Source organism: Diadema setosum, chromosome 3, assembly GCF_964275005.1.
Source record: "Diadema setosum chromosome 3, eeDiaSeto1, whole genome shotgun sequence".
Classification (NCBI taxonomy): domain Eukaryota; kingdom Metazoa; phylum Echinodermata; class Echinoidea; order Diadematoida; family Diadematidae; genus Diadema; species Diadema setosum.
The window spans coordinates 27,634,621-27,651,087 of record NC_092687.1 but is presented as its reverse complement, the minus strand read 5'-3'; positions in this window follow the sequence as shown (position 1 = coordinate 27,651,087).

The window sequence follows — 16,467 nt, the reverse complement described above, 5'->3', positions numbered from 1 at the left end:
GGCGAGGGAGCGAAGTGACCGAGCAGGGGGAGGGTGTGGGAGGGGGGATACCCCCTCCCACGGTGGGGACTTTTTGTAAAAACAGAGTATAAAAGTCGCGTTTATAGAGAATTAAAGCAAATTTCTGGGGAATTAACATGTTGAAAAAATCAGTTGGAAGGACTATGATCATAACATACGGGAGTACATTAATAATGTGATGGTGCGAGATCTTCGGCGAGGGAGCAAAGCGACCGAGCGGGGAGAGGGTGTGGGAGGGGGGATACCCCCTCCCACGGTAGGGACTTTTTGTAAAAACAGAGTATAAAAGTCGCCTTTATAGAACATTTAAAAGCAAATTTCTATGGAATTAACATATTGAAAAAAATTAGTTGGAAGGACCATGATCTTAACATACGGGGGTATATTATGTGATGTTGTGAGATCCTCGTCGAGGGAGCGAAGCGACCGAGCGGGGGAGGGTGTGGGAGGGGGATACCCCCTCCCATGGTAGGGACTTTTTGTAAAAACAGAGTATAAAAGTCGCTTTTATAGAGCGAGCCACTTTCACTTTGCAATTTATCTGAAATGTACTCATTAAAAGCTTAAACGTGATCGCATCGTTCGAACAATGAAAAATATTCTTATACTACTAGAAAGCAAAGAAGAAAATGAATAACATACGGGGGTATATTATGTGATGTTGTGAGATCCTCGTCGAGGGAGCGAAGCGACCGAGCGGGGGAGGGTGTGGGAGGAGGATACCCCCTCCCACGGTAGGGACTTTTTGTAAAAACAGAGTATAAAAGTCGCTTTTATAGAGCGAGCCACTTTCACTTTGCAATTTATCTGAAATGTACTCATTAAAAGCTTAAACGTGATCGCATCGTTCGAACAATGAAAAATATTCTTATACTACTAGAAAGCAAAGAAGAAAATGAAATATGTAAGGTTTACTAAAGGTATGTTTCAGCGGGCACACTCGAGGACACGAGGCTACCATCTATGCACAAAATTTACTCATAAGTTACTATTAGTGTATAGATACAATAATGTATGTTGTTAGTGCACTTTCGCCCCGTTAGGGGCGAAAAATTTTGCATTTTCAGTTAGGAAATTACAACATTTAGACAAGAAATATGCCTTTATTGTTCATTTTGGTCTTTAAATCAGTGATTAATTATTTGTTACAGGGGGCACTTTGGGGGGGCAAAAACTCGTTTTGCCCCCCCAACATTTTGTTTGGGGGGGCAAGTGCCACCCCTGCCCCCCCGCTTCCGGCGCCCTTGTTGCTGTCAGTAATTGCCAGCAGTTGCGCCCGGTGCACGAAAAAATATAGCTGCCAACGGCAGTTTGGGGACTTAACATGTCAAAATTTTCAAGCTCGCTCGCTCCGCTCGCTCGCATTTAATTGTACAGTTATGCAATTCTGATGTTGCTTCCATGAGGTGCGCCCCCCCCCCATGTCTTGACCCACGGTACGCCACTGAACACCCCCCCCCCCTCTAAAAAGATCCTGGGTGCGCCTATGAAACTGACCAGAAACAATTGTAACAATAAATAGCGAAATCTTTGAGCAAAGAAAATGGGTTTTCATCGGGATTCGAACCCGAGACCTCCGGATTACTAGACCGGTGCTCTACCGACTGAGCTATTGAAAGCCGAAAGAACACCGATCTAGGGCTTTCAATAGCTCAGTCGGTAGAGCATCGCTTCGGCAATCCCTCACATTAATATTCCAAAGTTGATTTACATCATTTGGGTTTATGTCAGGTTAATATGTGTGTGTGGCACACATACACACACTATAGCTTCTGACCACACGAGCAAAGAGAGTTAAGGGTTTGGGACGAACACCGATCTAGGGCTTTCAATAGCTCAGTCGGTAGAGTACCGGTCTAGTAATCCGGAGGTCTCGGGTTCGAATCCCGATGAAAACCCGTTTTCTTTGCTCAAAGTTTTCGCTATATATATATATATATATATATAATTATACATAACCCACTACATTTGGATTACCTTTCTTTTATACGAACTATATCTATCATGAGAAGAAAGTGGTTGGTGGAATCAATCTCCTCTTTTGCAAATGCATAGTAATTAGTGTTATAATGCTTAAGTCTAAGGAGGACGGTGGCCTTAGTTTTGGGAGATTATACCCTCGTTTCAATTAAGCAGGGGGATTCTAAATCGTAAAGCTTAGCATTGCCATTGTTATTTCACTGGCAAGTTCAGGCAATACAAAGCACTCTGAAATGTGTAGGCAGGGGACAGAAAAGGAAAACAATTCATGTAGTCCTCCGGGAGACGATATCAGTAACATATTCAAGGTGTGTTATGAGCGTCCCAGTAAGCGTTGACTGCACATCTATTGTGCCATGCAATGTAGCGTGGTGGGTGTAAGGGAGTTTGGTTGTAAGGTGTATGGGAGAAACGTTTTACCGTCTTTGCAGTGCTTATTGTACCTGCATTTCAGATATGATAGTGCATGATAACGGGATGCATATTTCCTTTCTTTCTAATAACATGGACTCTCATTTAAAACTTTAGAATCATGGAAATCAGAAATTGCAGTTTGTTGTTTTTTTTTTTCTTTTCTTTTCAGCGGACTCTGAAATGATCTGAAATATCATTATTTACACTTAATCCTGGATTCCCTTCCTTTCCTGAAACATATACGCAAGCAATCGGAATGAAAAGCTGGTGAATATTGTAGCATTGTGTATTCCCCTATCCGGCACAAATGAAGTTTTGCCTTTACAGAAAGGAATATCAGCATTCCGGTTCACCCTGTTGGAGTAATCTGGTGCACGCACTTGAGGGAATGTTCGGAAACTTGTCAATTCTGTGTAATAATAACGTATACCTAGTTTGCATAGAGTTTGGAAGAGGATTATCACACAAATACACGCACACACACATACATACACTCACATACACAAAAAAGCAAGAGAAGTTATGCATTTTTGTTTTAATCAACCTGGAAGAGAGGTCTATCTGTTAGGCATTTTGTTATAATGCTTGGAAAGCTGACAAATCGCAATAGTACTAAAAGTAAGGGTAGGGAAATGTTTGACGTGGTTAGCCGCTTCCATGGGAAGGAGCTTTTGCTTTTGAAGAATTTAAATTCAGCAATAAGTGCACATTTTGGACGGAATATTTGGCTGGGTTTCTATCACAATTTAGGCATGCATTCATCACTCATGTTCTCCGAAGATGAAAGCGCAATGATCAGACATGTTCACAGTAACTACTACAGTCTTAAAAAAAGTAACAGTTGACCACATGTAGACACATGTACAATCTACCCTTTCAAGACAAAGGAAGATATGTGTGTCTGTGTGTGTGTATGTGTGTGTGTGTGTGTACATGTGACTGAAAGAGTAATCCATCATACAAATAAGATGGCGGGCTGCACCCATTTTCATCTTTGCCGAAGTCCCTTAAGTTCTGTGACGTTGAAAAAAAAAAGAAGAACAAAAAAAAAAAACATTTGTCATTGTGTCACAGCAGACTTCACCAGTGCCGGTTCGGTGCGGATTGTGAGTTTTTTTGGTTTTTTTTTTTTTTTGGTTTTTTTGACGAAACCATTGTCATTCATTTCCTTTTGTGCATAGTCTACATGTGGTTTAAAGGGATGGCATAGTATTTGTTAAGGTGATGGAAATTGGTGTTGAAGCGCCTAAAATTTACAAAAACAGTGTAAAACAAAGCGATCCTACCAAAGTGTGGACCCGCCTTTTATTAGGACCTTTTTTACAACCACTTTTCGTCAAATAAACTTTGGATTCCTCCTAGAATTATGTATTCTTTCACTTTTCCAAGATATTTCTCATAACCTCAAAAAAAAAAATCATCAACAATATTGAGAAAAAAAAAAACAAACGTTGGAAACCTGAAGCTCTACGTAAAACGAACCTGTACAATCCATTTAAATATGCAGCATACTCAGAGGCATACTTTCTTTTTCCTACATGTATGTACAATACATTTCAAATACACGTAAACCTTGGAATTATCTGAGCCTGGACCCATGTAAAATTCATAATCGAGAATGTATGCCAGCATTTCTATTTGTATTGAGCATTGTTAACCACACGTTTTGCAAAAAGTGTGAACTGAAAAAGAGGCATGTCACTGTAAATGGTATACTCAAGCATACAGCCTTGACGACACCCTAATACATTTAAATCTTTTCTGTAAACATCTGTATGCAGTGTAATGATTTCGATTCTCTAGGAAAAAAAAAATAATTATTACAATTATGTGTCCATAATTATAAAGACACGGTTGTATTACAATTCCAGGAAAATGGTGGTCATTTTACTAGTCACTACTTTCGTTTGTAGTAATATCTACCGTACATGGTTGCTTGATATTTCTGGCTACTTGATAACAGCGAGATAATTGTTTTCAATGCCGATACAGGAATACATTTCAAAGTATGTTGTCGACCATACAGTAAATATCTGAATACATTTGATCTACATTACTCACAATTGTCTACATGAAGGGGCTAGATATTTCTTGTATGCAGTGGCTTAATGTTATCGTCGTTTAAACATATTTTGTATCGTCATTGTACTGTATACCATTGTTCTTGTGCCAAATATTCACCTACCACACAGATAAAAGCACATACGTAGGCTGTACACATACAAAGGTACATAATGCAGACACAGACATGTACAACCTTACCCGAGGACACGTACACACACACACACACACACACACACACACACACACACATACACACACACGCACACGATAATGTAAGTTAAATCAGCCAGGCATGTACTCTATGTCTTCTGTTGTCTTCCATGTCTTATGTATATAGCCACAGAGCTACACAAATTTGGTGGTAGCCTTGTATCTTCAAGTTTTTATTTATTTTAATTAAAAAAAAAAACCTACAAGGTGTCAATGTTAATTTTAGCTGTCCTGCCGTAATTGACAGCATGCTAATGCATATAAGCCGTGCAGTTAATTCGAGCCTGTGTTCTGTTACAATAATGGTCTTGATTCGCTCTGCATCATGTGATTGTAAATTGTATTCGCCTGCCATCTTAGTGTCAGCTAGGTCTTCGATATAACCGCAACTATGAAAAGCTTCTCATGATCATTTCAAACCACCTCCCTCTGTCGAATTACACTTAGCGAATTACCTGCCTGCGCCAGCCATTCACATATTCACATTCACATTCGCTAAGAGTAAAAAGAAACGAAACAAAATAAAACATACAGTGACGCATATTAAAAGGTTAACTCCTCTCTGTAAGTTTGAAATCGTCACGCTGATATAATCTTGTATATCGCAGTCTTCCCAGAGAGATAAACCCTTTACTAGTACTGGTATCAAACTAATTCACTTAAGTTCATGGTGAGCATTACATACCAGCACTGTATAATTCCTGCTGATATTGGCGGAGTTGGAATAAATTACCAATGCCCAAAAAACCAAAGAATTCCGATGACGAAGAGAATGTTTCTGTCCTGGTACTGTGTAAGGAAAGTTACATAGAGTGAAGCAGAATTTTTTTTTCTTTCTTTCTCTCGATCCGTCTTATAAAAGCATTACACATCAAAAAAAAAAAAAACAACAACAACAACAACGAAAAAAAAAAAACAATGCTTGGGGTAATAACAACGAGCTTGTATTTTTTGTTGGAAACGTCTTTCCTCTATGAGAGATGCCAAAAAAAAAAAAAAAAAAAAAAAAAAAAAACACCTAGTGATATCAGTGATTTACATATCCCAGGACTGGGATTGACTATTAAATGCTGTCTGTTCATCAAACAGTTTGGAACAGTATGGCATGACTGAAGTCACGTATACTGTTGAGGTGAGTAAGAAAGTTAAGTGGGGGAAAAAGAACAGGACTAAGAACATTAATGTCTCGAACGTATGCTTAACCATCGAACAACAATTGATGGAGTATGTAGGAATTGCAAGTTAAGCCCTACGTACAGCTTTCCAATCTTTGTGGCTCTTGTAACGTCTTCTCACACAACTTCTAAAAAAATACTCAGTATCTCGTGGAAACATAATGTTCTACATGGATATTTGGTTTGTATGCTTCAGTATTTGCGTGCTGGTTTTGTTTGTGTGAGGTGTACATGCGTTTGTGTGTGTGTGTGTGTGTGTGTGTGTGTGTGTGTGTGTGTGTGGCTGTGTGAAAGAGTACTGTATACCTTATACCTACATGTAGGACCTACCCCCAATGGTGGCCGCACCCGATCTCTCAAATATGGCGCACCATACGCCTTTGAAGTTGTTGTGTCACGGGAGACTGCGCCCGATCAAGGAGCTTCAAACACACAATGCTCCTCGACTCAATATAATGGAGATTGTGTCTTTTTTAATCTATTTTTTTTCTGGCGAAAACCTGTTATTCCCGGCACCTTCTGACCTTGTGTACAAAGTCCACATGCAGCTTCACCATGATGTAGTATATTCAGAGGCATACTTCCTCTTCTATAATATGTAAAATGTCCGTGTCATGTATTGTACGCTATGCAAATATGTGGGCCTATATTTGTACTTCGATTCACTGCACTATGAACTTATCAAAAACTTCTTCATCAATACTTCATGCAAAAAATCCCATTTGGCTTTAAGAATATAATTAACCAATGTTGAAAAAAAAAATAACGATGTTCAGGTTTGAAATTCTTCTATTTGTCTCCCTCTACAAAATAACTGTGTTAAGTTCGAAGCTGATCTGTAAATTAACAAACATGTGGGGGAAAAAAGAACCAGTGAGAGTCGAACCTGTCTTCTACTGCTTTTCTGGTTGCGACACTACTACCAGGCTGCCCTTATTTGCCGGAAGGGACTGCAGGAATACGGAACAAAATCGTACACCTCACCTCCTACATTCCGACCTTGTTATATTAAGTAGTCCAAGGCGGAAAAGGCATATAAGATGAAAGGAAGATAATTATTCAGAGAGGTGAAGGTTGTTCGTATTGAAAGGCTTAACATAACATTGTCGAAATGTCGGATCGTGGGTATTTGTTTCATGCTCACACTTATGTTCAAAATCTCCGCTATTGTGTCACACGACACCATATTATATCCGTAGGCAGTGTTGAGTTCTTATAAATTCACTTTAGTTTGTAGTAGGGTTTGCATAATGAGCACTGTTATAATGCTAGTGGTCGAATTGGAATCAATAATCGTTTTATACCCAAATCAAGGGAGTAAGATGACGCTGAGAAGGGTTGTAGAACCCACTAATGTCCAAATCGCCCACTAATGTCAAAACAAGCACTATTGTCATAACACTTCCACGACAGATGTCAAAACAACCACTAAAGTCTAACACGTCGACGACAAATGTTCAAACAACCACTAATGTCATAACACGTCGACGACAAATGTCAAAATTGTCACATTTCTTTTAAGGAAGAGTTCAATTAATTTTGAACAAATGGCTCTTATGGCAATTCGTTTATGTAATTATATTCTCTCGAATTGCTCGGGTTATGAATAATATGTGACCCTGCTCCACAGAATCAATACAAAGGCGCAAGCCATGGATTTTCAGTTAAAATCAGATTCTCAAAGAGCAGTTTCTAAGCTTTAAGATGATGTATAACTCAATTCAAATGGACTCGCCTAACCTACCTAATTAATGGGAAGAAAACAAACTGGAGAAAAGTGTGAACTGAGACTCTGAAACACACGGTCAATTCAAGCGCTTAATCTTTACAAAGCCGTGCTAGCTGCGCTATTAAGGGACAAAACACAGGATGTAAACCACGGGAGCAATAACAATAAAGGGATTATCAGATTAAGCTGAAATTGAGCATGCTCTATTAGCAAATTCTGCCCATGATTAAAGTTAACTTTCAAAGCAGTAGCGTCATCCTTTCAAAGTTATTAGAATTGAAAGTGAAGAGTGTGCAAACAATTTCAAGACCTGGAAAGCGGCTCTAAGACTTCTTTCTACTCTTCACCAAAAAAAGGGTTGTAGAAAAACTGCTAAAAACACACACTTTCCCATTCATGTTATGATGCCAAACTGGAGAATAATGTAGAAGGATAGCTCTTTCAGAAAATATGACAAACTCAAGATTAAATTGGTTAAACCATTTCACCATTTTTGAGTCCCCACTGGTATCAAGGGATGCGACTTTTTGTTTGTTTTATGGAGCACGGTCAAATATGATATTCATCCGGAAAAAAAAGATAAAAATAATGCTAATAATAATACCAATAATATATACAATAATAATTACAATAACATTAATAATGATATAAATGATAAGAAAAAGATATCTTGATTTTTTTTTTTTTTTGTATCTGGTAACAAGGATAGGATTGGGCTGAAACTACTGGGACCCTCATTTTTTTGTTCATAATCCTTTACATTTCTTGAAAATGGTGACCAATGATTTTTTTTTTTTTTTCGAATAGAGGTCCGTTTAACCCTACCGTGGGTTTGGTAAAAGTTGTATGGACAAAACGGACCATTATGCTCCGTTAATGCTCATTAGTGTGATTAGATTTACCACTGATTCTCTGAGTAAATCCCCCGTTTTGCGATTTGGCTCAATTTTGTGTGGGGACGTGTTTTTGGAAGACTAACAAAGAGTTTTGTTAACACAAATGATCACAGCAATATTGATGTTACCTGCTGGATTATTATTATTTTTTTTTGGGGGGGGGGGATAACAGTAGTTATTTTGAAAATTAACTGGAACGACAGAAACGAGGATGTCATACACACCATCCAATAGCAGCCTTGAAACGAGTAAAATTAACATGCTCATTAAATCGTATCTTTCGGATGCGGATAATAATGTACTTGGTGATATGGTTGGTACATTTCATATTATCTGTTGAATGTTTTATTAGTTTACTATCATCATTATAGTGAGGGATTCACCCTTCACAGTACATGGTCATGGGGTCTTCAATTCAATTAAATTCATAATTTCATAATTGTTTGATGTTCAACGAAATGATGATTTAACTGTGATGGTAAAACGAACTTGGTTGGATGTTGTGAGATTTCAATAAAAACAATATTTATTTATTCTTGAAAGAGTTCAAAGATTGAGCTCTTGTAACATTGTCATGAAGTGAATTCTAATATGCTGGCCCATCATAGATGAATGTGTTCTGAGCAAACAAAGTTCTCAAAAATGGCAAATAGAAATCATTCGTTCGCCTTTTGAATAATCGTGCACGGATTGATATCTTTGAAACATTGTTTCAAATATATTTGTTATATTTTTGTATTGATATTATACATAAGTTGTCCTGAATTAAATAGATACAAATCATTAATTTTCAATATTTTATGCTAAAAGAAAGGGTCAGTATGGGTCAAAAATGCAGTATGACATATAATACGGAGTGATTTCTTTTGAAATAAAAGTAATTTATCTAAAAGTTTTTTATACGTATTTCCCCATGCGAGAATACCATAATTTCGATATAGCAATATTAAGGATGAATTTAATGTAAGCAGGGATGATAAAGGAAAACAAAATTTAAGCTTATTAATTAAACCAATATTGCCTGAATTATTTTACATATATTGTCAATATGAAATTTCTGTTGAAGCTTATTATCAGTTGTTATTCCAAGATATTTTACGTGGGAATCATTTTCAAGTGGGGTACCATCATAAACAATATCATCAGGTAATGCCTCATTAGAATGGGTAAAAAGCATATATTTTGTATGGCTAAGAGATAACTTATTTGCTTTTATCCACAGGGCATCATTTTCTAATTCTGAATTTATTGTATTTACAAGGGTAAGAGGATTATTGTGCGAAAACAATAATATGAGTCATTTGCACATAGAATAAAAGAAAGAACATCTGATGTTCTACAAAAATCATTTATGGAAACATTAATCAAAAGTGGACCTAATAAATTTCCCTGCGAAACCCCACATTTAATATCTACGTTGAATACGTTGAAGGTATGTCATGATTCGTATCTAGACAAGTGCATCTGTGTGGTTCATTTATGTGTACACATTTGTGTTTGTTTGACTATTAAATGTGGCTTAGATGCTTGTCAAACTGATGCGCTTATTCTTTTATTTATAAAGTTGTAAAAATAGATAGTATGAAACGAAGTAACGAATGAAATCTGGTCTCATAAAAAACATGCACATTAACTCCTACGCAACAAATGTCACCACTCACTGAAATGATTTACAAGGGCACACAAGACACTCAATCAAAAATATTGTTTATTAATTTCCACATTTATTATCAGAATGAACAAAGAGAAGATTACTCTTTAGAAGATCTAGATATGAAGGGTTTGTTTGCAAAAACCGATAAGTCCATACTTGTCAAATGGAGATATTTGCGATTAAAGGTCAAGAAAAATAAAGAGAATAATAAGAAAATTTTTGCTTCTTTTGACCATAACTTCAAAAATATACCTTTATATGTAGTGACCAATATATCATTTAAAAGGTATTATTTTGTACTTTATGACAGAGATCGTACTTCAAAATCTTCAAAAATGGACTTATCGGTTTTTGCAAACAAACCCTTCATATATTTCTATAATTATAGCAGCTTGCTTATGACATATTGTATGAAGATAATATTGTAAACACATGTAGGCTTCCAGGAGGTAAGAGTATCTTAACTTCGAGAAGAATATGTCAAGAATAGAATGGACAAAAGCATTTCCATATAATAAGAATATTCTCACAGTCCTAAGTGACGTTTTTGCTATGATGAAGTTCAGTGTATAACTTGCAATTTAAAGCATCCATGGAAAAGGTCCGCCATGTGAATCTAAAACAACCACGCAAAGCAACGCAATCTTGGCTTAATCATGACATAACAGATGATGGTCATTCACGTGGAACCATGATCCAGGTGAGGCCAGTTTTAGGGACAATGTGGACTCTGAATTTGTCAGCTCTGAAGTATTACCTATACAATCTGGCATAACACAAGGATCCAATTCAATTCAATTCAATTCAACTTTATTTTCATGTCCATTAAATAAACAGGGAAAATTATATACAGTGCATTAACAAAACATATTTGTAATTACAAATAATTGGGACCGCTGTTATTTCTAGTGTAAATTGATATTTCATATTCACCTACATTACTCATCTCATCTATATCACTACAATATATTACGTTTGCCGATGACACGAATGTATTTTGTCCCAATTCTAATTTTCAATCACTCCTACGAACTGTCAATACTGAATTACCGAAATTATCTACATGGTTTAAGAATGATAAATTATCACTCAATTTGACAACAACATAGAAGCATAAAATGAATTGCATCATTTGAATATTATGGTGGCTGGTATACTATTGCAACAAAAAGAAAGTATCAAATTTCTAGCAAAAGCATAGTTCATGAAAATATGATATGGTACGCTCATGTATAATACATCCCTGACAAAGTATCTCGTAACGTTAGTATACTCCATAAGCTTAAGTATTATGTCCCTAAGAACATTTTATTTATGCGATATAACTCCTTGGTATTATCGTACATTTCATATTGCAACATTATGGGCAACTTCGAAAAAGCATATTGATTGTACATTACCACTACAAACTATACGTATATGCACCGACCCGGATCATCGAGACCATTCGGATCCATTATTCGCGAAATTAAAAATGTTTAAGGTATTAAAATGACGGTTATTTTTATTTCTTTTTTGGCAAAACTCTCTCTTTATGTTTTGCCTCCGTAATGGTCAGTTACCACCTTCTTTTTCCTCATTTTTTTTTTTAAACAAGGGCATACAATATTTTTCTCCCACGGGATCATCTGATAAATTTCACTTTATGTATAATCCTAACACGGTGATGGTTCTGAAATCTATCAGACACACCGGACCCGATGTTTGGAATTCTCTTCCAATATGGTTTTAGGAAATATCATTAGCCGCATTTACACTTACTAACATCGCAATTTTTAAAATTGCGACATTTTGGTTCCACCGTTTACACTTGCGCAAAAGCATGCGAAGTTTGAGCTTCACGAAACATCGCGATTTTCGGTCGGTGGTGCGCATGCGTAATTTACCTCTTTTCAACACGGCAGCTGAGTGGAAGCGCGCGCTATCCTGTTCGTTTTCACTGCAGTGCACTATATTTTGATCACAGCTAGCTGGCTGGAACGTTGAGCCAGGGCTTTTTATCAGTACAATGCACCAATGCACACATAAATTTCTGCTTCTCGAGACTGTTTACTTGCGGTAAAACTATATAGCTTGCTATATCTGCAGTATGGGCACTCCCACAATCAACGCATTTCTGGGAGAACATTATTTTGTTAAGTCGTCATGGGGTGATGATACGTTGTTGGAGAACTTCAGGTTTGCTACTAGTACTAGTTTTCACGTACTAGATTCATCAGGGAGAGTGAGGTGAGAGACCACGAGCCGATCGAGGATCGGCCGTTTATACCTGTACACTGTACCGTGTACTTAGTACTCTGGCCAGTGACCGACGTACTCTCTCACGTTCCAGAGGGATCGGGAGCGCGCGTAAACTCCCAGTGCAATCCGATACCGAAAGTCACGTGATGAAAAATCGCGATATTTCTGCAGCTTGGGTTTACACTCGCTAACTTCGCCTCAAACTTCGATGTTTCAAAAAATCGCACTCCGGCTGGCAAGTTTTCTGGCGATGTTTCGAGGGCGTTTGGATGTAGTTGCTTAGCAACTTACACCCAAATGTCGCGATTTTTCCAAGCAAGTGTAAATGGGCCTATAGTACAATTTCATCCTTAACTGAACAAAAGCATGTAATTTGGTGTTTACATGCACCTATTTGTAAAGGAAGGCATTCCACTTTCTTGACCACACTATCCTTATACGTAAATTTGCTTGCTTTGGAGTTCGTGGCATTCCACTAGAATGGTTTAAAGATTACCTATGGAACGAAAAGCAGTATGTTGATGATATGCCAATGGAACAAAAAGAAAGTATCAAATTTCGCGTTATATATATATATATATATATATATATATATATATAATAAAATATGAAATGGAACAACAATGGGCAATATACATCTCTGATAAAAGGTTTTGTAACGTTGGTATAAACTATAAGCTTGACTTTTATGTCTCTAAGCATATTTTATGTATGTTATATAACTCGTTGATATTATCGTACAATTCATTTGCGACATTGTTTGGGCAACTTCAAAAAATCACGTTGATAATACATGTATATAACTTCGAAGAAATAAAGCTATACGCAAAATGCACCAACTTAGGTTATCGAGACCACTCAGATCAATCATTTGTTGAATTAGAAAAATCATGGTAAATGACATATATTTTTTTATTCACTTTTTGCGTCTCACTTATAATCGTCAGTTGCCATCTTTTATCTTTTCACTATTTCAATCAAACAGGGATACACATTCTTATTCTCCAAGACAATCTGATAAATTTCATTTATAGAATCCTAAAAGGGTGATGGCTCTGATTTCTATCAGACACACCGGAACCGATGTTAGGAATTATCTTCCGATGTGGTTTTAGGAAATATCATTGTACAGATGCAGCCTTTAGTGAAAAAAAAAAACAAAAAAAAACATGAAATTGGTGTTTTAATGCACCTATTTGAACCAAGGCATTCCAATTTTTTGACCTCACTATTTTCATAGGTAAATTTCTTGTTTTGGTGTTAGTGGCATTGCGTTGGAATTATTCAAAGATTACTTATCGAACAGAAAGCAGTATGTGGTTGATATATCATTGGAACAAAAAAGAAAGTATCAAATTTCGCAAAATATATAAAAAAAGAAATGTAAAATGGAACACTGATGGGCAATACACCTCCCATAAAGTGTCTCGTAAAGTTGGTATACTCTATAAGCTTAAGTATTAGATCTCTAAGAATATTCTATGTATGCTATATCTCCTTGATATTATCGTACATTTCATTTTGCAACATTGTATGGGTAACTTCAAAAAGTCATGTTGATAGTACATGTATATTACTTCGAAAAAATAAAGCTATACGTCAATGGACAAACTCAGAGTTTCGAAACCACTTAGATCCCTTATTCGCTAAATTAGAAACAGTCATGGTGAATTTTTTTTTCAAATTCACTTTTTACGTCTCACTTACATAATGGTCAGTTTCCATCTACTTCCTTCTCACCATTTCAATCAAACAAGGATATACATTATTATTCCACAAGCCAATCTAATAACTTTCATTTATACAATCCTAAAACGGTGATGGCTCTGAAATCCATTAGACACGCCAGACCCGATATTTGGAATTCTCTTCCAATATGGTTTCAGTAAATATCATTGTAAAGATTCAGCCTTATCTGGACAAAACATGTAATTAATGTTTTCATGCACCTATTTTAAACCAAGGCATTCCAATTTTCTTGACCAAACTATCTTTATACGGCAGTTCACTTGCCTTGGAAATCGTGGCATTCCATTGGAATGGTTCAAGGATTACTTATCAAACAGAAAGCAGTATGTGGTTGATATATCACTGGAACAAAAAAAAAAAGTATCACATTTTGCGGAATGTATAAAAGAAATGAAATATATAATGGAACACTCATGGGCAATACATCTCCCATAAAGTATCTCGTAAAGTTGGTATACTCTATAAGCTTAAGTATTATATCTCTAAGAATATTTAATGTATCCTATATATCTCGTTGATATTATCGTACAATTCATTTTGCAACATTGTATTGGTAACTTCAAAAAGTCACGTTGATAATACATGTATATTACTTCTAAAAAAAAATAAAGCTATACATATAAATGGACAAACTCGGCGTGTCGAAACCACTCAGATTCCTTATTCGCTAAATTAGAAACAGTCACGGTAAATGACTTTTTTTTTATTCACTCTTTACGTCTCACTTACATAATGGTCAGTTGCCATCTTCTTCCTTCTCAATATTTCAATCAAACAAGGATATTCATTATTATTCCACAAGACAATCTAATAAGTTTCATATATACAATCCTTAAACAGTGAATATGTCAAACAGAAAGCAGTATGTGGTTGATATATCATTGGAACAAAATAGAAAGTGTCACATTTCGCGGAATATATAAAAGAAATGAAATATGAAATGGAACACAAATGGGCAATACATCTCCCATAAAGTGTTTCGTAAAGTTGGTATAAGCCTAAGTATTATATCTCTAAGAATTTTTTATGTATGCTATTATATCTCGATGATATTATGGTACATTTCATTTTTTATGGGCAACTTCAAAAAGTCACTTTGATAATCCTTGTATATTGCTTCGAAAGAGATAACGCTATCCGTAAATGGACCAACTTAGGATATCGAGACCACTCAGATACATCGTAGCTTATTCGCGGAATTACAAACAGTCATTGTAAATGATATGATTTTTTTTTTTGGGGGGGGGATTTCGTCTTTATGTCTCGCAAACATAATCGTCAGTTCCCATATTCTTTCTTCTCACTATTTCAATTAAAAACAGAATATACATTCTTATTCCACAAGACAATCGTATAAATTTCAATTATAGAATACTGAAACGGTAATGGCTCTGAAATCTATCAGACGCACCTTATCCCATGTTTGGAACTCTCTTTCCTTCTGAAATTCGAATATTAAAGTTTACACTTTAAAAACGCAAATGTTGAATCAACATTTAAAAGGGCCGAGGAGTGACAGCATTTTTGAAGTGTTGCATCCAACTTTTAAAATAACATTTTAAATGTTGAATCTAGCAGGAAAACCAACACTTTGATAATGTTGTCACTCTTTTAAATGCTAATTCAACATTTGTGTTTTTAGAGTGTATGTTTTCTTTTAGGAAAGCTGTCAAAACAATGTTGCTCTCTGGATTTCAGGTATTTCATTGTCGGTGATAGTGTACAATACAAAAAAAAAAAGAAATCTTTCGTTGAAATATCGCCCTACTTAATATATTGCGTAATCATGTAACAGCCAAATGACTGTTTTAACTGTTCACCTGTACCTCCGTGAAAAAAATGTGTGTTATGCCTAAGTTATCAGTCCAGGTAAAGTTACATTGTGTAAACCTTTAGTGAAAGCAGACAGACCACACCTTCCCTTTCTCCTTTCTATTTTCTTTCAGCCGTGGCTACAGGCAAATCAGGCCACGCTAATGATGTAGCCCCACTGTATCATTTATTGTTGTATTGCTGATACGCTTTCGCTGTACATTTTGGAAACGCAAAGAAGAAAATAATACTTTATTAACAAACTATATTTGTGTTTATGTGCAACACGAACAATATACATGCACATGTACAATGATAATACAGAAAACTAAAGTCAAATTAAATCAAATCAAATCAAATCAAATAATGACAACATTAGCATATGGCAACAACATGAAAACGCTTCATGGATTGGGGAAATAATTTGCTAGCTTCAGGCGGTCTCTTGAACATTATAAGAAATGTACAACCTCAACTGAATCTTTTAACCTCTTTTGTTTACATATTACTTCGGTTGCACTT